The sequence below is a fragment of the Phyllobates terribilis genome, unplaced genomic scaffold, assembly GCF_046119375.1.
Source record: "Phyllobates terribilis strain yellow unplaced genomic scaffold, ASM4611937v1 Scaffold_2__4_contigs__length_985480577, whole genome shotgun sequence".
Classification (NCBI taxonomy): Eukaryota; Metazoa; Chordata; class Amphibia; order Anura; family Dendrobatidae; genus Phyllobates; species Phyllobates terribilis.
In genome coordinates, this window is record NW_027362762.1 from 559,126,952 (window position 1) to 559,150,418 (window position 23,467).

Consider the following 23,467-nt stretch of genomic DNA (forward strand, 5'->3'; position numbering starts at 1 on the left):
TTCCGGCGTTTATCAGACTTTCAGAGAGGGGAAATGTCAGTGAGTGTTCCGATTTCAGTTCCAGAGCGATTCGCCCAATGAGTCCTTGTTATTTAGTTGTTTTCAGCCAATTTTCTGGATTTTTGAAAATTTCACTTTTTTGTGAAAATATCCACTAAATGAGGGAATAATATGTGTGAGGGTACCCCAGGAGAGTTCCAAATGTGTGTGGGTAGAATATATATCCCACGTGGGTAAAATTGAAAAAAGTTGAAAATTTTTTTGGGGGGGGATTTAGTCATTTTTCCGGCGTTTATCAGACTTTCAGATAGGGGAAATGTCAGTGAGTGTTCCGATTTCAGTTCCAGAGCGATTCGCCCAATGAGTCCTTGTTATTTAGTCGTTTTCTGCCAATTTTCGGGATTTTTGAAAATTTCACTTTTTTGTGAAAATATCCACTAAATGAGGGAATAATATGTGTGAGGGTACCCCAGGAGAGTTCCAAATGTGTGTGGGAAGAATATATATCCCACGGGGGTAAAATTGAAAAAAGTTGAAAAAAATTTTTTTTTGGACTTACTCATTTTTCCGGCGTTTATCAGACTTTCAGATAGGGCGAATGTCAGTGAGCGTTCCGATTTCAGTTCCAGAGCGATTCGCCCAATGAGTCCTTGATATTTACTCGTTTTCTGCCAATTTTCTGGATTTTTGAAAATTTCACTTTTTTGTGAAAATATCCACTAAATGAGGGAATAATATGTGTGAGGGTACCCCAGGAGAGTTCCAAATGTGTGTGGGTAGAATATATATCCCGCGGGGGTAAAATTGAAAAAAGTTGAAAAATTTTTTTGGGGGGGATTTAGTCATTTTTCCGCCGTTTATCACACTTTCAGATAGGGGAAATGTCAGTGAGTGTTCCGATTTCAGTTCCAGAGCGATTCGCCCAATGAGTCCTTGTTATTTAGTTGTTTTCAGCCAATTTTCTGGATTTTTGAAAATTTCACTTTTTTGTGAAAATATCCACTAAATAAGGGAATAATATATGTGAGGGTACCCCAGGAGAGTTCCAAATGTGTGTGGGAAGAATATATATGCCACGGGGGTAAAATTGAAAAAAGTTGAAAAAAATTTTTTTTTGGACTTACTCATTTTTCCGGCGTTTATCAGACTTTCAGATAGGGCGAATGTCAGTGAGCGTTCCGATTTCAGTTCCAGAGCGATTCGCCCAATGAGTCCTTGATATTTACTCGTTTTCTGCCAATTTTCTGGATTTTTGAAAATTTCACTTTTTTGTGAAAATATCCACTAAATGAGGGAATAATATGTGTGAGGGTACCCCAGGAGAGTTCCAAATGTGTGTGGGTAGAATATATATCCCGCGGGGGTAAAATTGAAAAAAGTTGAAAAATTTTTTTGGGGGGGATTTAGTCATTTTTCCGCCGTTTATCACACTTTCAGATAGGGGAAATGTCAGTGAGTGTTCCGATTTCAGTTCCAGAGCGATTCGCCCAATGAGTCCTTGTTATTTAGTTGTTTTCAGCCAATTTTCTGGATTTTTGAAAATTTCACTTTTTTGTGAAAATATCCACTAAATAAGGGAATAATATATGTGAGGGTACCCCAGGAGAGTTCCAAATGTGTGTGGGAAGAATATATATCCCACGGGGGTAAAATTGAAAAAAGTTGAAAAAATTTTTTTTTTGGACTTAGTCATTTTTCCGGCGTTTATCAGACTTTCAGATAGGGCGAATGTCAGTTAGCATTCCGATTTCAGTTCCAGAGCGATTCGCCCAATGAGTCCTTGATATTTAGTCGTTTTCAGCCAATTTTCTGGATTTTTGAAAATTTCACTTTTTTGTGAAAATGTCCACTAAATAAGGGAATAATATGTGTGAGGGTACCACAGAAGAGTTCCAAATGTGTGTGGGTAGAATATATATATCCCGCGGGGGTAAAATTGAAAAAAGTTTAAAAATTTTTTGGGGGGGATTTAGTCATTTTTCCGGCGTTTCTCAGACTTTCAGATAGGGGAAATGTCAGTGAGTGTTCCGATTTCAGTTCCAGAGCGATTCGCCCAATGAGTCCTTGTTATGTAGTTGTTTTCAGCCAATTTTCTGGATTTTTGAAAATTTCACTTTTTTGTGAAAATATCCACTAAATAAGGGAATAATATATGTGAGGGTACCCCAGGAGAGTTCCAAATGTGTGTGGGAAGAATATATATCCCACGGGGGTAAAATTGAAAAAAGTTGAAAAAATTTTTTTTTTGGACTTAGTCATTTTTCCGGCGTTTATCAGACTTTCAGATAGGGCGAATGTCAGTTAGCATTCCGATTTCAGTTCCAGAGCGATTCGCCCAATGAGTCCTTGATATTTAGTCGTTTTCAGCCAATTTTCTGGATTTTTGAAAATTTCACTTTTTTGTGAAAATGTCCACTAAATAAGGGAATAATATGTGTGAGGGTACCACAGAAGAGTTCCAAATGTGTGTGGGTAGAATATATATATCCCGCGGGGGTAAAATTGAAAAAAGTTTAAAAATTTTTTGGGGGGGATTTAGTCATTTTTCCGGCGTTTATCAGACTTTCAGATAGGGGAAATGTCAGTGAGTGTTCCGAATTCAGTTCCAGAGCGATTCGCCCAATGAGTCCTTGTTATTTAGTTGTTTTCAGCCAATTTTCTGGATTTTTGAAAATTTCACTTTTTTGTGAAAATATCCACTTAATGAGGGAATAATATGTGTGAGGGTACCCCAGGAGAGTTCCAAATGTGTGTGGGAAGAATATATATCCCACGGGGGTAAAATTGAAGAAAGTTAAAAAAAAATTTTTTTTGGACTTAGTCATTTTTCCGGCGTTTATCTGACTTTCAGATAGGGGAAATGTCAGTGAGCATTCCGATTTCAGTTCCAGAGCGATTCGCCCAATGAATCCTTGATATTTAGTCGTTTTCTGCCAATTTTCTGGATTTTTGAAAATTTCACTTTTTTGTGAAAATATCCACTTAATGAGGGAATAATATGTGTGAGGGTACCCCAGGACAGTTCCAAATGTGTGTGGGAAGAATATATATCCCACGGGGGTAAAATTGAAGAAAATTTAAAAAAAAAATTTTTTGGACTTAGTCATTTTTCCGGCGGTTATCAGACTTTCAGATAGGGCAAATTTCAGTGAGCGTTCCGATTTCAGTTCCAGAGCGATTCGCCAATGAGTCCTTGATATTTAGTCGTTTTCAGCCAATTTTCTGGATTTTTGAAAATTTCACTTTTTTGTGAAAATATCCACTAAATGAGGGAATAATATGTGTGTGGGTACCCCAGGAGAGTTCCAAATGTGTGTGGGTAGAATATATATCCCACGGGGGTAAAATTGAAAAAATTTGAAAAAAATGTTTTTTTGGACTTAGTCATTTTTCCGGCGTTTATCAGACTTTCACATAGGGGAAATGTCAGTGAGTGTTCCGATTTCAGTTCCAGAGCAATTCGCCCAATGAGTCCTTGATATTTAGTCGTTTTCAGCCAATTTTCTGGATTTTTGAAAATTTCACTTTTTTGTGAAAATATCCACTAAATGAGGGAATAATATGTGTGAGGGTACCCCAGGAGAGTTCCAAATGTGTGTGGGAAGAATATATATCCCATGGGGGTAAAATTGAAAAAAGTGTAAAAAAAATTTTTTGGGACTTAGTCATTTTTCCAGCGTTTATCAGACTTTCAGATAGGGCAAATTTCAGTGAGCGTTCCGATTTCAGTTCCAGAGCGATTCGCCAATGAGTCCTTGATATTTAGTCGTTTTCAGCCAATTTTCTGGATTTTTGAAAATTTCACTTTTTTGTGAAAATATCCACTAAATGAGGGAATAATATGTGTGAGGGTACCCCAGGAGAGTTCCAAATGTGTGTGGGTAGAATATATATCCCACGGGGGTAAAATTGAAAAAATTTGAAAAAAATGTTTTTTTGGACTTAGTCATTTTTCCGGCGTTTATCAGACTTTCACATAGGGGAAATGTCAGTGAGCGCTCCGATTTCAGTTCCAGAGCAATTCGCCCAATGAGTCCTTGATATTTAGTCATTTTCAGCCAATTTTCTGGATTTTTGAAAATTTCACTTTTTTGTGAAAATATCCACTAAATGAGGGAATAATATGTGTGAGGGTACCCCAGGAGAGTTCCAAATGTGTGTGGGAAGAATATATATCCCACGGGGGTAAAATTGAAAAAAGTTGAAAAAATTTTTTTTTTGGACTTAGTCATTTTTCCGGCGTTTATCAGACTTTCAGATAGGGCGAATGTCAGTGAGCGTTCCGATTTCAGTTCCAGAGTGATTCGCCCAATGAGTCCTTGATATTTAGTTGTTTTCAGCCAATTTTCAGGATTTTTGAAAATTTCACTTTTTTGTGAAAATATCCACTAAATGAGGGAATAATATGTGTGAGGGTACCCCAGGAGAGTTCCAAATGTGTGTGGGTAGAATATATACATCCCGCGGGGGTAAAATTGAAAAAAGCTTAAAAATTTTTGGGGGGGGATTTAGTCATTTTTCCGGCGTTTATCAGACTTTCAGAGAGGGGAAATGTCAGTGAGTGTTCCGATTTCAGTTCCAGAGCGATTCGCCCAATGAGTCCTTGTTATTTAGTTGTTTTCAGCCAATTTTCTGGATTTTTGAAAATTTCACTTTTTTGTGAAAATGTCAACTAAATGAGGGAATAATATGTGTGAGGGTACCACAGAAGAGTTCCAAATGTGTGTGGGTAGAATATATATCCCACGGGGGTAAAATAGAAGAAAGTTAAAAAAAAAATTTTTTTGGACTTAGTCATTTTTCCGGCGTTTATCAGACTTTCAGATAGGGGAAATGTCAGTGAGCATTCCGATTTCAGTTCCAGAGCGATTCGCCTAATGAGTCCTTGATATTTAGTCGTTTTCTGCCAATTTTCTGGATTTTTGAAAATTTCACTTTTTTGTGAAAATATCCACTTAATGAGGGAATAATATGTGTGAGGGTACCCCAGGAGAGTTCCAAATGTGTGTGGGAAGAATGTATATCCCACGGGGGTTAAATTGAAGAAAGTTGAAAAAAAATTTTTTTTGGACTTGGTCATTTTTCCGGCGTTTATCAGACTTTCAGATAGGGGAAATGTCAGTGAGCGTTCCGATTTCAGTTCCAGAGCGATTCGCACAATGAGTCCTTGATATTTAGTCGTTTCCAGCCAATTTTCTGGATTTTTGAAAATTTCACTTTTTTGTGAAAATATTCACTAAATGAGGGAATAATATGTGTGAGGGTACCCCAGGAGAGTTCCAAATGTGTGTGGGTAGAATATACATCCCGCGGGGGAAAAATTGAAAAAAGTTTAAAAAATTTTTGGGGGGGATTTAGTCATTTTTCCGGCGTTTATCAGACTTTCAGAGAGGGGAAATGTCAGTGAGTGTTCCGATTTCAGTTCCAGAGCGATTCGCCCAATGAGTCCTTGTTATTTAGTTGTTTTCAGCCAATTTTCTGGATTTTTGAAAATTTCACTTTTTTGTGAAAATGTGCACTAAATGAGGGAATAATATGTGTGAGGGTACCACAGAAGAGTTCCAAATGTGTGTGGGTAGAATATATATCCCGCGGGGGTAAAATTGAAAAAGTTGAAAAATTTTTTTGGGGGGGATTTAGCCATTTTTCCGGCGTTTATCAGACTTTCAGATAGGGGAAATGTCAGTGAGTGTTCCGATTTCAGTTCCAGAGCGATTCGCCCAATGAGTCCTTGTTATTTAGTTGTTTTCAGCCAATTTTCTGGATTTTTGAAAATTTCACTTTTTTGTGAAAATATCCACTTAATGAGGGAATAATGTGTGTGAGGGTACCCCAGGAGAGTTCCAAATGTGTGTGGGAAGAATATATATCCCACGGGGGTAAAATTGAAGAAAGTTAAAAAAAAATTTTTTTTGGACTTAGTCATTTTTCCGGCGTTTATCAGACTTTCAGATAGGGGAAATGACAGTGAGCATTCCGATTTCAGTTCCAGAGCGATTCGCCCAATGAGTCCTTGATATTTAGTCGTTTTCTGCCAATTTTCTGGATTTTTGAAAATTTCACTTTTTTGTGAAAATATCCACTTAATGAGGGAATAATATGTGTGAGGGTACCCCAGGAGAGTTCCAAATGTGTGTGGGAAGAATATATATCCCACGGGGGTAAAATTGAAAAAAGTTGAATAAAATTTTTTTTTGGACTTAGTCATTTTTCCGGCGTTTATCAGACTTTCACATAGGGGAAATGTCAGCGAGCGTTCCAATTTCAGTTCAGAGCGATTCGCCCAATGAGTCCTTGATATTTAGTCGTTTTCAGCCAATTTTCTGGATTTTTGAAAATTTCACTTTTTTTGAAAATATCCACTAAATGAAGGAATAATATGTGTGAGGGTACCCCAGGAGAGTTCCAAATGTGTGTGGGTAGAATATATATCCCGAGGGGGTAAAATTGAAAAAAATTTTTTTTTGGACTTAGTCATTTTTCCGGCGTTTATCAGACTTTCAGATAGGTCAAATGTCAGTGAGCGTTCCGATTTCAGTTCCAGAGCGATTCGCCCAATGAGTCCTTGATATTTAGTCGTTTTCAGCCAATTTTCTGGATTTTTGAAAATTTCACTTTTTTTGTGAAAATATCCACTAAATGAGGGAATGACATGTGTGAGGGTACCCCAGGAGAGTTCCAAATGTGTGTGGGTAGAATATATATCCCACGGGGGTAAAATTGAAAAAAGTTGAAAAAAATGTTTTTTTGGACTTAGTCATTTTTCCGGCGTTTATCAGACTTTCACATAGTTGAAATGTCAGTGAGCGTTCCGATTTCAGTTCCAGATCGATTCGCCCAATGAGTCTTTGATATTTAGTCGTTTTCAGCCAATTTTCTGGATTTTTGAAAATTTTACTTTTTTGTGAAAATATCCACTAAATGAAGGAATAATATGTGTGAGGGTACCCCAGGAGAGTTCCAAATGTGTGTGGGAAGAATATATATCCCACGGTGGTAAAATTGAAAAAAGTTGAAAAAAAATTATTTTTGGACTTAGTCATTTTTCCGGCGTTTATCAGACTTTCACATAGGGGAAATGTCAGTGAGCGTTCCAAATTCAGATAAGAGCGATTCTCCCAATGAGTCCTTGATATTTAGTCGTTTTCAGCCAATTTTCTGGATTTTTGAAAATTTCACTTTTTTGTGAAAATATCCACTAAATGAGGGAATAATATGTGTGAGGGTACCCCAGGAGAGTTCCAAATGTGTGTGGGTAGAATATATATCCCACGGGGGTAAAATTGAAAAAAGTTGAAAAATTTTTTTGGGGGGATTTAGTCATTTTTCCGGCGTTTATAAGACTTTCAGATAGGGGAAATGTCAGTGAGCGTTCCGATTTCAGTTCCAGAGCGATTCGCCCAATGAGTCTTTGATATTTAGTCGTTTTCAGCCAATTTTCTGGATTTTTGAAAATTTTAATTTTTGTGAAAATATCCACTAAATGAGGGAATAATATGTGTGAGGGTACCCCAGGAGAGTTCCAAATGTGTGTGGGTAGAATATATATCCCACGGGGGTAAAATTTAAAAAAGTTAAAAAAAATTTTTTATTGGACTTAGTCATTTTTCCGGCGTTTATCAGACTTTCAGATAGGGCGAATGTCAGTGAGCGTTCCGATTTCAGTGCCAGAGTGATTCGCCCAATGAGTCCTTGTTATTTAGTTGTTTTCAGCCAATTTTCTGAATTTTTGAAAATTTCACTTTTTTGTGAAAATATCCACTAAATGAGGGAATATTATGTGTGAGGGTACCCCAGGAGATTTCCAAATGTGTGTGGGAAGAAGATATATCCCACGGGGGTAAAATTGAAAAAAGTTGAAAAAAATTTTTTTTTGGACTTAGTCATTTTTCCGGTGTTTATCAGACTTTCAGATAGGGGAAATGTCAGTGAGCATTCCGATTTCAGTTCCAGAGCGATTCGCCCAATGAGTCCTTGATATTTAGTCGTTTTCAGCCAATTTTCTGGATTTTTGAAAATTTCACTTTTTTTGTGAAAATATCCACTAAATGAGGGAATAATATGTGTGAGGGTACCCCAGGAGAGTTCCAAATGTGTGTGGGTAGAATATATATCCCACGGGGGTAAAATTGAAAAAAGTTGAAAAAAAATTTTTTTGGACTTAGTCATTTTTCCGGCGTTTATAAGACTTTCAGATAGGGGAAATGTCAGTGAGCATTCCGATTTCAGTTCCAGAGCGATTCGCCCAATGAGTCCTTGATATTTAGTCGTTTTCAGCCAATTTTCTGGATTTTTGAAAATTTCACTTTTTTGTGAAAATATCCACTAAATGAGGGAATAATATGTGTGAGGGTACCCCAGGAGAGTTCCAAATGTGTGTGGGTAGAATATATATCCCACGGGGGTAAAATTGAAAAAAGTTGAAAAAAAATTTTTTTGGACTTAGTCATTTTTCCGGCGTTTATAAGACTTTCAGATAGGGGAAATGTCAGTGAGCGTTCCGATTTCAGTTCCAGAGCGATTCGCCCAATGAGTCTTTGATATTTAGTCGTTTTCAGCCAATTTTCTGGATTTTTGGAAAATTTTAATTTTTGTGAAAATATCCACTAAATGAGGGAATAATATGTGTGAGGGTACCCCAGGAGAGTTCCAAATGTGTGTGGGTAGAATATATATCCCACGGGGGTAAAATTTAAAAAAGTTGAAAAAATTTTTTTATTGGACTTAGTCATTTTTCCGGCGTTTATCAGACTTTCAGATAGGGCGAATGTCAGTGAGCGTTCCGATTTCAGTGCCAGAGTGATTCTCCCAATGAGTCCTTGTTATTTAGTTGTTTTCAGCCAATTTTCTGGATTTTTGAAAATTTCACTTTTTTGTGAAAATATCCACTAAATGAGCGAATAATATGTGTGAGTGTACCCCAGGAGAGTTCCAAATGTGTGTGGGAAGAATATATATCCCACGGGGGTAAAATTGAAAAAAGTTGAAAAAAATTTTTTTTTGGACTTAGTCATTTTTCCGGTGTTTATCAGACTTTCAGATAGGGGAAATGTCAGTGAGCATTCCGATTTCAGTTCCAGAGCGATTCGCCCAATGAGTCCTTGATATTTAGTCGTTTTCAGCCAATTTTCTGGATTTTTGAAAATTTCACTTTTTTGTAAAAATATCCACTAAATGAGCGAATAATATGTGTTAGGGTACCCCAGGAGAGTTCCAAATGTGCGTGGGTAGAATATATATCCCACGGGGGTAAAATTGAAAAAAGTTGAAAAAAATGTTTTTTTGGACTTAGTCATTTTTCCAGCGTTTATCAGACTTTCACATAGGGGAAATGTCAGTGAGCATTCCGATTTCAGTTCCAGAGCGATTCGCCCAATGAGTATTTGATATTTAGTCGTTTTCAGCCAATTTTCTGGATTTTTGAAAATTTTAATTTTTGTGAAAATATCCACTAAATGAGGGAATAATATGTGTGAGGGTACCCCAGGAGAGTTCCAAATGTGTGTGGTTAGAATATATATCCCACGGGGGTAAAATTGAAAAAAGTTGAAAAAAATTTTTTTTTGGACTTAGTCATTTTTCCGGCGTTTATCAGACTTTCAGATAGGGGAAATGTCAGTGAGCATTCCGATTTCAGTTCCAGAGCGATTCGCCGAATGAGTCCTTGATATTTAGTCGTTTTCAGCCAATTTTCTGGATTTTTGAAAATTTCACTTTTTTGTGAAAATATCCACTAAATGAGGGATTAATATGTGTGAGGGTACCCCAGGAGAGTTCCAAATGTGCGTGGGTAGAATATATATCCCACGGGGGTAAAATTGAAAAAAGTTGAAAAAAATGTTTTTTTGGACTTAGTCATTTTTCCAGCGTTTATCAGACTTTCACATAGGGGAAATGTCAGTGAGCATTCCGATTTCAGTTCCAGAGCGATTCGCCCAATGAGTATTTGATATTTAGTCGTTTTCAGCCAATTTTCTGGATTTTTGAAAATTTTAATTTTTGTGAAAATATCCACTAAATGAGGGAATAATATGTGTGAGGGTACCCCAGGAGAGTTCCAAATGTGTGTGGTTAGAATATATATCCCACGGGGGTAAAATTGAAAAAAGTTGAAAAAAATTTTTTTTTGGACTTAGTCATTTTTCCGGCGTTTATCAGACTTTCAGATAGGGGAAATGTCAGTGAGCATTCTGATTTCAGTTCCAGAGCGATTCGCCGAATGAGTCCTTGATATTTAGTCGTTTTCAGCCAATTTTCTGGATTTTTGAAAATTTCACTTTTTTGTGAAAATATCCACTAAATGAGGGATTAATATGTGTGAGGGTACCCCAGGAGAGTTCCAAATGTGCGTGGGAAGAATATATATCCCACGGGGGTAAAATTGAAAAAAGTTGAAAAAAATTTTTTGGGGATTTAGTCATTTTTCCGGCGTTTATCAGACTTTCAGATAGGGGAAATGTCAGTGAGCATTCCGATTTCAGTTCCAGAGCGATTCGCCTAATGAGTCCTTGATATTTAGTTGTTTTCAGCCAATTTTCTGGATTTTTGAAAATTTCACTTTTTTGTGAAAATATCCACTAAATGAGGGAATAATATGTGTGAGGGTACCCCAGGAGAGTTCCAAATGTGTGTGGGAAGAATATATATCCCACAGAGGTAAAATTGAAAAAAGTTGAAAAAAAATTTTTTGGGACTTAGTCATTTTTCTGGCGTTTATCAGATTTTAAGATAGGGGAAATGTCAGTGAGCGTTCCGATTTCAGTTCCAGAGCGTTTCGCCCAATGAGTCCTCGATATTTAGTCGTTTTCAGCCAATATTTTTGATTTTTGAAAATTTCACTTTTTTGTGAAAATATCCACTAAATGAGGGAATAATATGTGTGAGGGTTCCCCAGGAGATTTCCAAATGTGCGTGGGAAGAAGATATATCCCACGGGGGTAAAATTGAGAAAAGTTGAAAAATTTTTTTGGGGGGATTTAGTCATTTTTCCGGCGTTTATCAGACTTTCAGATAGGGGAAATGTCAGTGAGCATTCCAATTTCAGTTCCAGAGCGATTCGCCCAATGAGTCCTTGATAATTAGTCGTTTTCAGCCAATTTTCTGGATTTTTGAAAATTTCACTTTTTTGTGAAAATATCCACTAAATGAGCGAATAATATGTGTGAGGGTACCCCAGGAGAGTTCCAAATGTGTGTGGGAAGAATATATATCCCACGGGGGTAAAATTGAAAAAAGTTGAAAAAAATTTTTTTTTGGACTTAGTCATTTTTCCGGTGTTTATCAGACTTTCAGATAGGGGAAATGTCAGTGAGCATTCCGATTTCAGTTCCAGAGCGATTCGCCCAATGAGTCCTTGATATTTAGTCGTTTTCAGCCAATTTTCTGGATTTTTGAAAATTTCACTTTTTTGTGAAAATATCCACTAAATGAGGGAATAATATGTGTGAGGGTACCCCAGGAGAGTTCCAAATGTTTGTGGGTAGAATATATATCCCACGGGGGTAAAATTGAAAAAAGTTGAAAAAAATGTTTTTTTGGACTTAGTCATTTTTCCAGCGTTTATCAGACTTTCACATAGGGGAAATGTCAGTGAGCATTCCGATTTCAGTTCCAGAGCGATTCGCCCAATGAGTATTTCATATTTAGTCGTTTTCAGCCAATTTTCTGGATTTTTGAAAATTTTAATTTTTGTGAAAATATCCACTAAATGAGGGAATAATATGTGTGAGGGTACCCCAGGAGAGTTCCAAATGTGTGTGGTTAGAATATATATCCCACGGGGGTAAAATTGAAAAAAGTTGAAAAAAATTTTTTTTTGGACTTAGTCATTTTTCCGGCGTTTATCAGACTTTCAGATAGGGGAAATGTCAGTGAGCATTCCGATTTCAGTTCCAGAGCGATTCGCCGAATGAGTCCTTGATATTTAGTCGTTTTCAGCCAATTTTCTGGATTTTTGAAAATTTCACTTTTTTGTGAAAATATCCACTAAATGAGGGATTAATATGTGTGAGGGTACCCCAGGAGAGTTCCAAATGTGCGTGGGTAGAATATATATCCCACGGGGGTAAAATTGAAAAAAGTTGAAAAAATTTTTTTGGGGATTTAGTCATTTTTCCGGCGTTTATCAGACTTTCAGATAGGGGAAATGTCAGTGAGCGTTCCAATTTCAGTTCCAGAGCGATTCGCCCAATGAGTCCTTGATAATTAGTCATTTTCAGCCAATTTTCTGGATTTTTTGAAAATTTCCCTTTTTTGTGAAAATATCCACTAAATGAGGGAATAATATGTGTGAGGGTACCCCAGGAGAGTTCCAAATGTGTGTGGGTAGAATATATATCCCACGGGGGTAAAATTGAAAAAAGTTGAAAAAAATTTTTTTTGGACTTAGTCATTTTTCCGGCGTTTATCAGACTTTCAGATAGGGTAAATGTCAGTGAGTGTTCCGATTTCAGTTCCAGAGCGATTCGCCCAATGAGTCCTTGTTATTTAGTTGTTTTCAGCCAATTTTCTGGATTTTTTAAAATTTCACTTTTTTGTGAAAATATCCACTAAATGAGGGAATAATATGTGTGAGGGTACCCCAGGAGAGTTCCAAATGTGTGTGGGAAGAATATATATCCCACGGGGGTAAAATTGAAAAAAGTTGAAAAAAATTTTTTGGGGATTTAGTCATTTTTCCGGCGTTTATCAGACTTTCAGATAGGGGAAATGTCAGTGAGCGTTCCGATTTCAGTTCCAGAGCGATTCGCCTAATGAGTCCTTGATATTTAGTTGTTTTCAGCCAATTTTCTGGATTTTTTAAAATTTCACTTTTTTGTGAAAATATCCACTAAATGAGGGAATAATATGTGTGAGGGTACCCCAGGAGAGTTCCAAATGTGTGTGGGAAGAATATATATCCCACAGGGGTAAAATTGAAAAAAGTTGAAAAAAAATTTTTTGGGACTTAGTCATTTTTCTGGCGTTTATCAGATTTTAAGATAGGGGAAATGTCAGTGAGCGTTCCGATTTCAGTTCCAGAGCGATTCGCCCAATGAGTCTTTGATATTTAGTCGTTTTCAGCCAATTTTCTGGATTTTTGAAAATTTTAATTTTTGTGAAAATATCCACTAAATGAGGGAATAATATGTGTGAGGGTACCCCAGGAGAGTTCCAAATGTGTGTGGGTAGAATATATATCCCACGGGGGTAAAATTGAAAAAAGTTGAAAAAAATTTTTTTTGGACTTAGTCATTTTTCTGGCGTTTATCAGATTTTAAGATAGGGGAAATGTCAGTGAGCGTTCCGATTTCAGTTCCAGAGCGATTCGCCCAATGAGTCCTGGATATTTAGTCGTTTTCCGCCAATATTTTCGATTTTTGAAAATTTCACTTTTTTGTGAAAATATCCACTAAATGAGGGAATAATATGTGTGAGGGTACCCCAGGAGAGTTCCAAATGTGTGTGGGTAGAATATATATCCCACGGGAGTAAAATTGAAAAAAATTGAAAAATTTCTTTTTTTGGACTTAGTCATTTTTCCGGCATTTATCAGACTTTCAGATAAGGGAAATATCAGTGAGCATTCCGATTTCAGTTCCAAAACGATTCGCCCATTGAATCCTTGATATTTAGTCATTTTCAGCCAATTTTCTGGATTTTTGAAAATTTCACTTTTTTGTGAAAATATCCACTAAATGAGGGAATAATATGTGTGAGGGTACCCCAGGAGAGTTCCAAATGTGTGTGGGTAGAATATATATCCCACGGGGGTAAAATTGAAAAAAGTTTAAAAAAATTTTTTTTTTGACTCAGTCATTTTTCCAAAGTTTGTCAGACTTTCAGATAGGGGAAATGTCAGTGAGCATTCCAATTTCAGTTCCAGAGTGATTCGCCCAATGAGTCCTTGATATTCGTTTTCAGCCAATTTTCTAGATTTTTGAAAATGTCACTTTTTGGTGAAAATATCCACTAAATGAGGGAATAATATGTGTGAGGGTACCCCAGGAGAGTTCGAAATGTGTGTGGGTAGAATATATATCCCACGGGGGTAAAATTGAAAAAAGTTGAAAAAAATTTTTTTTGGACTTAGTCATTTTTCTGGCGTTTATCAGATTTTAAGATAGGGGAAATGTCAGTGAGCGTTCCGATTTCAGTTCCAGAGCGATTCGCCCAATGAGTCCTGGATATTTAGTCGTTTTCCGCCAATATTTTCGATTTTTGAAAATTTCACTTTTTTGTGAAAATATCCACTAAATGAGGGAATAATATGTGTGAGGGTACCCCAGGAGAGTTCCAAATGTGTGTGGGTAGAATATATATCCCACGGGAGTAAAATTGAAAAAAATTGAAAAATTTCTTTTTTTGGACTTAGTCATTTTTCCGGCATTTATCAGACTTTCAGATAAGGGAAATATCAGTGAGCATTCCGATTTCAGTTCCAAAACGATTCGCCCATTGAATCCTTGATATTTAGTCATTTTCAGCCAATTTTCTGGATTTTTGAAAATTTCACTTTTTTGTGAAAATATCCACTAAATGAGGGAATAATATGTGTGAGGGTACCCCAGGAGAGTTCCAAATGTGTGTGGGTAGAATATATATCCCACGGGGGTAAAATTGAAAAAAGTTTAAAAAAATTTTTTTTTTGACTCAGTCATTTTTCCAAAGTTTGTCAGACTTTCAGATAGGGGAAATGTCAGTGAGCATTCCAATTTCAGTTCCAGAGTGATTCGCCCAATGAGTCCTTGATATTCGTTTTCAGCCAATTTTCTAGATTTTTGAAAATGTCACTTTTTGGTGAAAATATCCACTAAATGAGGGAATAATATGTGTGAGGGTACCCCAGGAGAGTTCGAAATGTGTGTGGGTAGAATATATATCCCACGGGGGTAAAATTGAAAAAAGTTGAAAAAAATTTTTTTTGACTGTCATTTTTCCAACGTTTATCAGACTTTCAGATAGGGGAAATGTCAGTGAGCATTCCGATTTCAGTTCCAGAGCGATTTGCCCAATGAGTCCTTGATATTTAGTTGTTTTCAGCCAATATTTTGGATTTTTGAAAATTTCACTTTTTTGTGAAAATATCCACTAAATGAGGGAATAATATGTGTGACGGTACCCCAGGAGAGTTCAAAATGTGTGTGGGTAGAATATATATCCCACGGGGGTAAAACTGAAAAAAGTTGAAAAAAATTTTTTTTTGGACAGTCATTTTTCCGTCATTTATCAGACTTTCAGATAGGTCAAATGTCAGTGAGCGTTCCGATTTCAGTTCCAGAGCGAATCGCCCAATGAGACCTTGATATTTAGTCGTTTTCAGCCAATTTTCTGGATTTTTGAAAATTTCACTTTTTTGTGAAAATATCCACTAAATGAGTGAATAATATATGTGAGAGTACCCCAGGAGAGTTTCAAATGTGTGTGGGTAGAATATACATCCCACGGGGGTAAAATTGAAAAAAGTTAAAAAAAAAATATTTTTGGACTTATTCATTTTTACGACGTTTATCAGACTTTCAGAAAGGGGAAATAACAGTGAGCATTCCAATTTCAGTTCCAGAGCGATTCGCCCAATGAGTCCTTGATAATTAGTAGTTTTCAGCCAATTTTCTGGATTTTTGAAAATTTCACTTTTTTGTGAAAATATCCACTAAATGAGGGAATAATATGTGTGAGGGCACCCCAGGAGAGTTCCAAATGTGTGTGGGTAGGACATATATCCCACGGGGGTAAAATTGAAAAAAGTTAAAAAAAATTTTTTTTTTGACTTAGTCATTTTTCCAACGTTTATAAGACTTTCAGATAGACAAATGTCAGTGAGCGTTCTGATTTCAGTTCCAGAGCGATTCGCCCAATGAGTCCTTGATATTTAGTCGCTTTCAGCCAAGTTTCTGGCTTTTTGAAAATTTTACTTTTTTGTGAAAATATCCACTAAATGAGGGAATAATATGTGTGAGGGTACCCCAGGAGAGTTCCAAATGTGTGTGGATAGAATATATATCCCACGGGGGTAAAATTGAAAAAAGTTTAAAAAAAATTTTTTTTGGATTTAGTCATTTTTCCGATGTTTATCAGACTTTCAGATAGGCAAATGTCAGTGAGCGTTCCGATTTCAGTTCCAGAGCGATTCGCCCAATGAGTCCTTGATATTTAGTCGTTTTCAGCCAATTTTCTGGATTTTTGAAAACTTCACTTTTTTGTGAAAATATCCACTAATTGAGGGAATTATATGTGTGAGGGTACCCCAGAAGAGTTCCAAATGTGTGTGGGTAGAATATATATCTCACGAGGGTAAAATTGAAAAAAGTTTTAAAAAAATTTTTTTGGGACTTAGTCATTTTTCCAGAGTTTATCAGACTTTCAGATAGGGCAAATGTCAGTGAGCGTTCCGATTTCAGTTCCAGAGCGATTCGCCCAATGAGTCCTTGATATTTAGTCGTTTTCAGCCAATTATCTTGATTTTTGAAAATTTCACTTTTTTGTGAAAATATCCACTAAATGAGGAAATAATATGTGTGAGGGTACCCCAGGAGAGATCCAAATGTGTGTGGGTAGAATATATATCCCACGTGGGTAAAATTGAAAAAAGTTTTAAAAAATTTTTTTTGGACTTAGTAATTTTTCCGGCGTTTATCAGACTTTCAGAGAGGGCAGATGTCAGTGAGCGTCCCGATTTCAGTTCCAGAGCGATTCGCCCAATGAGTCCTTGATATTTAGTCGTTTTCAGCCAATTTTCTTGATTTTTGAAAATTTCACTTTTTTGTGAAAATATCCACTAAATGAGGGAATAATATGTGTGAGGCTACCCCAGGAGAGTTCCAAATGTGTGTGGGTAGAATATATATCCCACGGGGGTAAAATTGAAAAAAATTGAAAAATTTTTTTTTTGGACTTAGTCATTTTTCCGGCGTTTATCAGACTTTCAGATAGGGGAAATGTCAATGAGCGTTCCGATTTCAGTTCCAGAGCGATTCGCCCAACGAGTCCTTGATATTTAGTCATTTTCAGCCAATTCCGTGGATTTTTGAAAATTTCACTTTTTTGTGAAAATATCCACTAAATGAGGGAATAATATGTGTGAGGGTACCCCAGGAGATTTCCAAATGTGTGTGGGTAGAATATATATCCCACGGGGGTAAAATTGAAAAAAATTGAAACATTTTTTTTTTTGGACTTAGTCATTTTTCCGGCGTTTATCAGACTTTCAGATAGGGGAAATGTCAGTGAGCGTTCCGATTTCAGTTCCAGAGCGATTTGCCCAAAGAGTCCTTGATATTTAGTCATTTTCAGCCAATTTTCTGGATTTTTGAAAATTTCACTTTTTTGTGAAAATATCCACTAAATGAGGGAATAATATGTGTGAGGGTACCCCAGGAGAGTTCCAAATGTGTGTGGGTAGAATATATATCCCACGGGGGTAAAATTGAAAAAAGTTGAAAAATTTTTTTTTTTGGACTTATTCATTTTTCCGCCGTTTATCAGACTTTCAGATAGGGGAAATGTCAGTGAGTGTTCCGATTTCAGTTCCAGAGCGATTCGCCCATTGAGTCCTTGATATTTAGTCGTTTTCAGCCAATTTTCTGGATTTTTGAAAATTTCTCTTTTTTGTGAAAATAACCACTAAATGAGGGAATAATATGTGTGAGGGTACCCCAGGAGAGTTCCAAATGTGTGTGGGTAGAATATATATCCCACGGGGGTAAAATTGAAAAAAATTGAAAAATTTTTTTTTTTGGACTTAGTCATTTTTCCGGCGTTTATCAGACTTTCAGATAGGGGAAATGTCAGTGAGCGTTCCGATTTTAGTTCCAGAGCGATTCGCCCAATGAGTCCTTGATATTTAGTCATTTTCAGCCAATTTTCTGGATTTTTGAAAATTTCACTTTTTTGTGAAAATATCCACTAAATGAGGGAATAATATGTGTGAGGGTACCCCAGGAGATTTCCAAATGTGTGTGGGTAGAATATATATCCCACGGGGGTAAAATTGAAAAAAGTTGAAAAAATTTTTTCTTTGGACTTATTCATTTTTCCGGCGTTTATCAGACTTTCAGATAGGGGAAATGTCAGTGAGTGTTCCGATTTCAGTTCCAGAGCGATTCGCCCTTTGAGTCCTTGATATTTAGTCATTTTCAGCCAATTTTCTGGATTTTTGAAAATTTCTCTTTTTTGTGAAAATAACCACTAAATGAGGGAATAATATGTGTGAGGGTACCCCAGGAGAGTTCCAAATGTGTGTGGGTAGAATATATATCCCACGGGGGTAAAATTGAAAAAAGTTGAAAAAAAATTTTTTTTGGACTTATTCATTTTTCCGGCGTTTATCAGACTTTCAGATAGGGGAAATGTCAGTGAGCATTCCGATTTCAGTTCCAGAGCGATTCGCCAAATGAGTCCTTGATATTTAGTTATTTTCAGCCAATTTTCTGGATTTTTGAAAATTTCACTTTTTTGTGAAAATATGCACTAAATGAGGGAATAATATGTGTGAGGGTACCCCAGGAGAGTTCCAAATGTGTGTGGGTAGAATATATATACCACAGGGGTAAAATTGAAAAAAGTTTAATAAAATTTTTTTTTGGACTTAGTCATTTTTCCGGCATTTATCAGACTTTCAGAGAGGACAAATGTCAGTGAGCGTTCCGATTTCAGTTCCAGAGCGATTCGCCGAATGAGTACTTGATATTTAGTCGTTTTCAGCCAATGTTCTTGATTTTTGAAAATTTCACTTTTTTTGTGAAAATATCCACTAAATGAGGGAATAATATGTGTGAGGGTACCCCAGGAGATTTCCAAATGTGTGTGGGTAGAATATATATCCCACGGGGGTAAAATTGAAAAAAGTTGAAAAAAAAATTTTTTTTGACTCAGTCATTTTTCCAACGTTTATCAGACTTTCAGATAGGGGAAATGTCAGTGAGCATTCCAATTTCAGTTCCAGAGTCATTCGCCCAATGAGTCCTTGATATTCGTTTTCAGCCAATTTTCTAGATTTTTGAAAATGTCACTTTTTGGTGAAAATATCCACTAAATGAGGGAATAATATGTGTGAGGGTACCCCAGGAGAGTTCGAAATGTGTGTGGGTAGAATATATATCCCACGGGGGTAAAATTGAAAAAAGTTGAAAAAAATTTTTTTTGACTGTCATTTTTCCAACGTTTGGCAGACTTTCAGATAGGGGAAATGTCAGTGAGCATTCCGATTTCAGTTCCAGAGCGATTTGCCCAATGAGTCCTTGATATTTAGTTGTTTTCAGTCAATATTTTGGATTTTTGAAAATTTCACTTTTTTGTGAATATATCCACTAAATGAGGGAACAATATGTGTGAGGGTACCCCAGGAGAGTTCAAAATGTGTGTGGGTAGAATATATATCCCACGGGGGTAAAATTGAAAAAAGTTGAAAAAAATTTTTTTTTTGGACAGTCATTTTTCCGACATTTATCAGACTTTCAGATAGGTCAAATGTCAGTGAGCATTCCGATTTCAGTTCCAGAGCGATTCGCCCAATGAGACTTTGATATTTAGTCGTTTTCAGCCAATTTTCTGGATTTTTGAAAATTTCACTTTTTTGTGAAAATATCCAGTAAATGAGGGAATAATATGTGTGAGAGTACCCCAGGAGAGTTCCAAATGTGTGTGGGTAGAATATATATCCCACGGGGGTAAAATTGAAAAAAGTTGAAAAAAAATTTTTGTTGGACTTATTCATTTTTACGACGTTTATCAGACTTTCAGATAGGGGAAATATCAGTGAGCATTCCGATTTCAGTTCCAAAACGATTCGCCCATTGAATCTTTGAAATTTAGTCATTTTCAGCCAATTTTCTGGATTTTTGAAAATTTCACTTTTTTGTGAAAATATCCACTAAATGAGGGAATAATATGTGTGAGGGCACCCCAGGAGAGTTCCAAATGTGTGTGGGTAGAACATATATCCCACGGGGGTAAAATTGAAAAAAGTTGAAAAAAATTTTTTTTTTGACTCAGTCATTTTTCCAACGTTTATCAGACTTTCAGATAGGGGAAATGTCAGTGAGCATTCCGATTTCAGTTCCAGAGCCATTCACCCAATGAGTCCTTGATATTTAGTCGTTTTTAGCCAATTTTCTGGATTTTTGAAAATTTCACTTTTTTGTGAAAATATCCACTAATTGAGGGAATTATATGTGTGAGGGTACCCCAGAAGACTTCCAAATGTGTGTGGGTAGAATATATATCCCACGGGAGTAAAATTGAAAAAAATTTAAAAATTTCTTTTTTTGGACTTAGTCATTTTTCCGGCGTTTATCAGACTTTCAGATAAGCGAAATGTCAGTGAGCGTTCCGATTTCAGTTCCAGAGCGATTCGCCCAATGAGTCCTTGATATTCGTTTTCAGCCAATTTTCTGGATTTTTGAAAATGTCACTTTTTTGTGAAAATATCCACTAAATTAGTGAATAATATGTGTGAGGGTACCCCAGAAGACTTCCAAATGTGTGTGGGTAGAATATATATCCCACGGGGGTAAAATTGAAAAAAGTTGAAAAATTTTTTTTTTTGGACTTATTCATTTTTCCGCCGTTTATCAGACTTTCAGATAGGGGAAATGTCAGTGAGTGTTCCGATTTCAGTTCCAGAGCGATTCGCCCATTGAGTCCTTGATATTTAGTCGTTTTCAGCCAATTTTCTGGATTTTTGAAAATTTCCCTTTTTTGTGAAAATAACCACTAAATGAGGGAATAATATGTGTGAGGGTACCCCAGGAGAGTTCCAAATGTGTGTGGGTAGAATATATATCCCACGGGGGTAAAACTGAAAAAAATTGAAAAATTTTTTTTTTTGGACTTAGTCATTTTTCCGGCGTTTATCAGACTTTCAGATAGGGGAAATGTCAGTGAGCATTCCGATTTTAGTTCCAGAGCGATTCGCCCAACGAGTCCTTGATATTTAGTCATTTTCAGCCAATTTTCTGGATTTTTGAAAATTTCACTTTTTTGTGAAAATATCCACTAAATGAGGGAATAATATGTGTGAGGGTACCCCAGGAGATTTCCAAATGTGTGTGGGTAGAATATATATCCCACGGGGGTAAAATTGAAAAAAGTTGAAAAAATTTTTTCTTTGGACTTATTCATTTTTCCGGCGTTTATCAGACTTTCAGATAGGGGAAATGTCAGTGAGCATTGCGATTTCAGTTCCAGAGCGATTCGCCGAATGAGTCCTTGATATTTAGTCGTTTTCAGCCAATTTTCTGGATTTTTGAAAATTTCACTTTTTTGTGAAAATATCCACTAAATGAGGGAATAATATGTGTGAGGGTACCCCAGGAGATTTCCAAATGTGTGTGGGTAGAATATATATCCCACGGGGGTAAAATTGAAAAAAATTGAAAAATTTTTTTTTTTGGACTCAGTCATTTTTCCGGCGTTTATCAGACTTTCAGATAGGGGAAATGTCAGTGAGCGTTCCGATTTCAGTTCCAGAGCGATTCGCCCATTGAGTCCTTGATATTTAGTCGTTTTCAGCCAATTTTCTGGATTTTTGAAAATTTCCCTTTTTTGTGAAAATAACCACTAAATGAGGGAATAATATGTGTGAGGGCACCCCAGGAGAGTTCCAAATGGGTGTGGGTAGAATATATATCCCACGGGGGTAAAATTGAAAAAAATTGAAAAGATTTTTTTTTTGACTTAGTCATTTTTCCGGCGTTTATCAGACTTTCAGATAGGGGAAATGTCAGTGAGCTTTCCGATTTCAGTTCCAGAGTGATTCGCCCAACGAGTCCTTGATATTTAGTAATTTTCAGCCAATTTTCAGGATTTTTGAAGATTTCACTTTTTTGTGAAAATATCCACTAAATGAGGGAATAATATGTGTGAGGGTACCCCAGGAGAGTTCCAAATGTGTGTGGGTAGAATATATATACCACAGGGGTAAAATTGAAAAAAGTTTAATAAAATTTTTTTTTGGACTTAGTCATTTTTCCGGCGTTTATCAGACTTTCAGAGAGGACAAATGTCAGTGAGCATTCCGATTTCAGTTCCAGAGCGATTCGCCCAATGAGTACTTGATATTTAGTCGTTTTCAGCCAATTTTCTTGATTTTTGAAAATTTCACTTTTTTGTGAAAATATCCACTAAATGAGGGAATAATATGTGTGAGGGTACCCCAGGAGATTTCCAAATGTGTGTGGGTAGAATATATATCCCACGGGGGTAAAATTGAAAAAAATTGAAAAATTTTTTTTTTTGGACTTAGTCATTTTTCCGCCGTTTATCAGACTTTCAGATAGGGGAAATGTCAGTGAGCGTTCCGATTTCAGTTCCAGAGCGATTCGACCAATGAGTCCTTGATATTTAGTCATTTTCAGCCAATTTTCTGGATTTTTGAAAATTTCACTTTTTTGTGAAAATATCCACTAAATGAGGGAATAATATGTGTGAGGGTACCCCAGGAGAGTTCCAAATGTGTGTGGGTAGAATATATATCCCACGGGGGTAAAATTGAAAAAAGTTGAAAATTTTTTTTTTTTGGACTTATTCATTTTTCCGCCGTTTATCAGACTTTCAGATAATGGAAATGTCAGTGAGTGTTCCGATTTCAGTTCCAGAGCGATTCGCCCATTGAGTCCTTGATATTTAGTCGTTTTCAGCCAATTTTCTGGATTTTTGAAAATTTCCCTTTTTTGTGAAAATAACCACTAAATGAGGGAATAATATGTGTGAGGGCACCCCAGGAGAGTTCCAAATGGGTGTGGGTAGAATATATATCCCACGGGGGTAAAATTGAAAAAAATTGAAAAGATTTTTTTTTTTACTTAGTCATTTTTCCGGCGTTTATCAGACTTTCAGATAGGGGAAATGTCAGTGAGCTTTCCGATTTCAGTTCCAGAGTGATTCGCCCAACGAGTCCTTGATATTTAGTAATTTTCAGCCAATTTTCTGGATTTTTGAAGATTTCACTTTTTTGTGAAAATATCCACTAAATGAGGGAATAATATGTGTGAGGGTACCCCAGGAGATTTCCAAATGTGTGTGGGTAGAATATATATCCCACGGGGGTAAAATTGAAAAAAGTTGAAAAAATTTTTTCTTTGGACTTATTCATTTTTCCGGCGTTTATCAGACTTTCAGATAGGGGAAATGTCAGTGAGCATTCCGGTTTCAGTTCCAGAGCGATTCGCCGAATGAGTCCTTGATATTTAGTCGTTTTCAGCCAATTCTCTGGATTTTTGAAAATTTCACTTTTTTGTGAAAATATCCACTAATTGAGGGAATAATATGTGTGAGGGTACCCCAGGAGAGTTCCAAATGTGTGTGGGTAGAATAAATATCCCACGGGGGTAAAATTGAAAAAAGTTTAAAAAATTTTTTTTTTGGACCTATTCATTTTTCCGCCGTTTATCAGACTTTCAGATAGGGGAAATGTCAGTGAGCGTTCCGATTTCAGTTCCAGAGCGATTCGCCGAATGAGTCCTTGATATTTAGTCATTTTCACCCAATT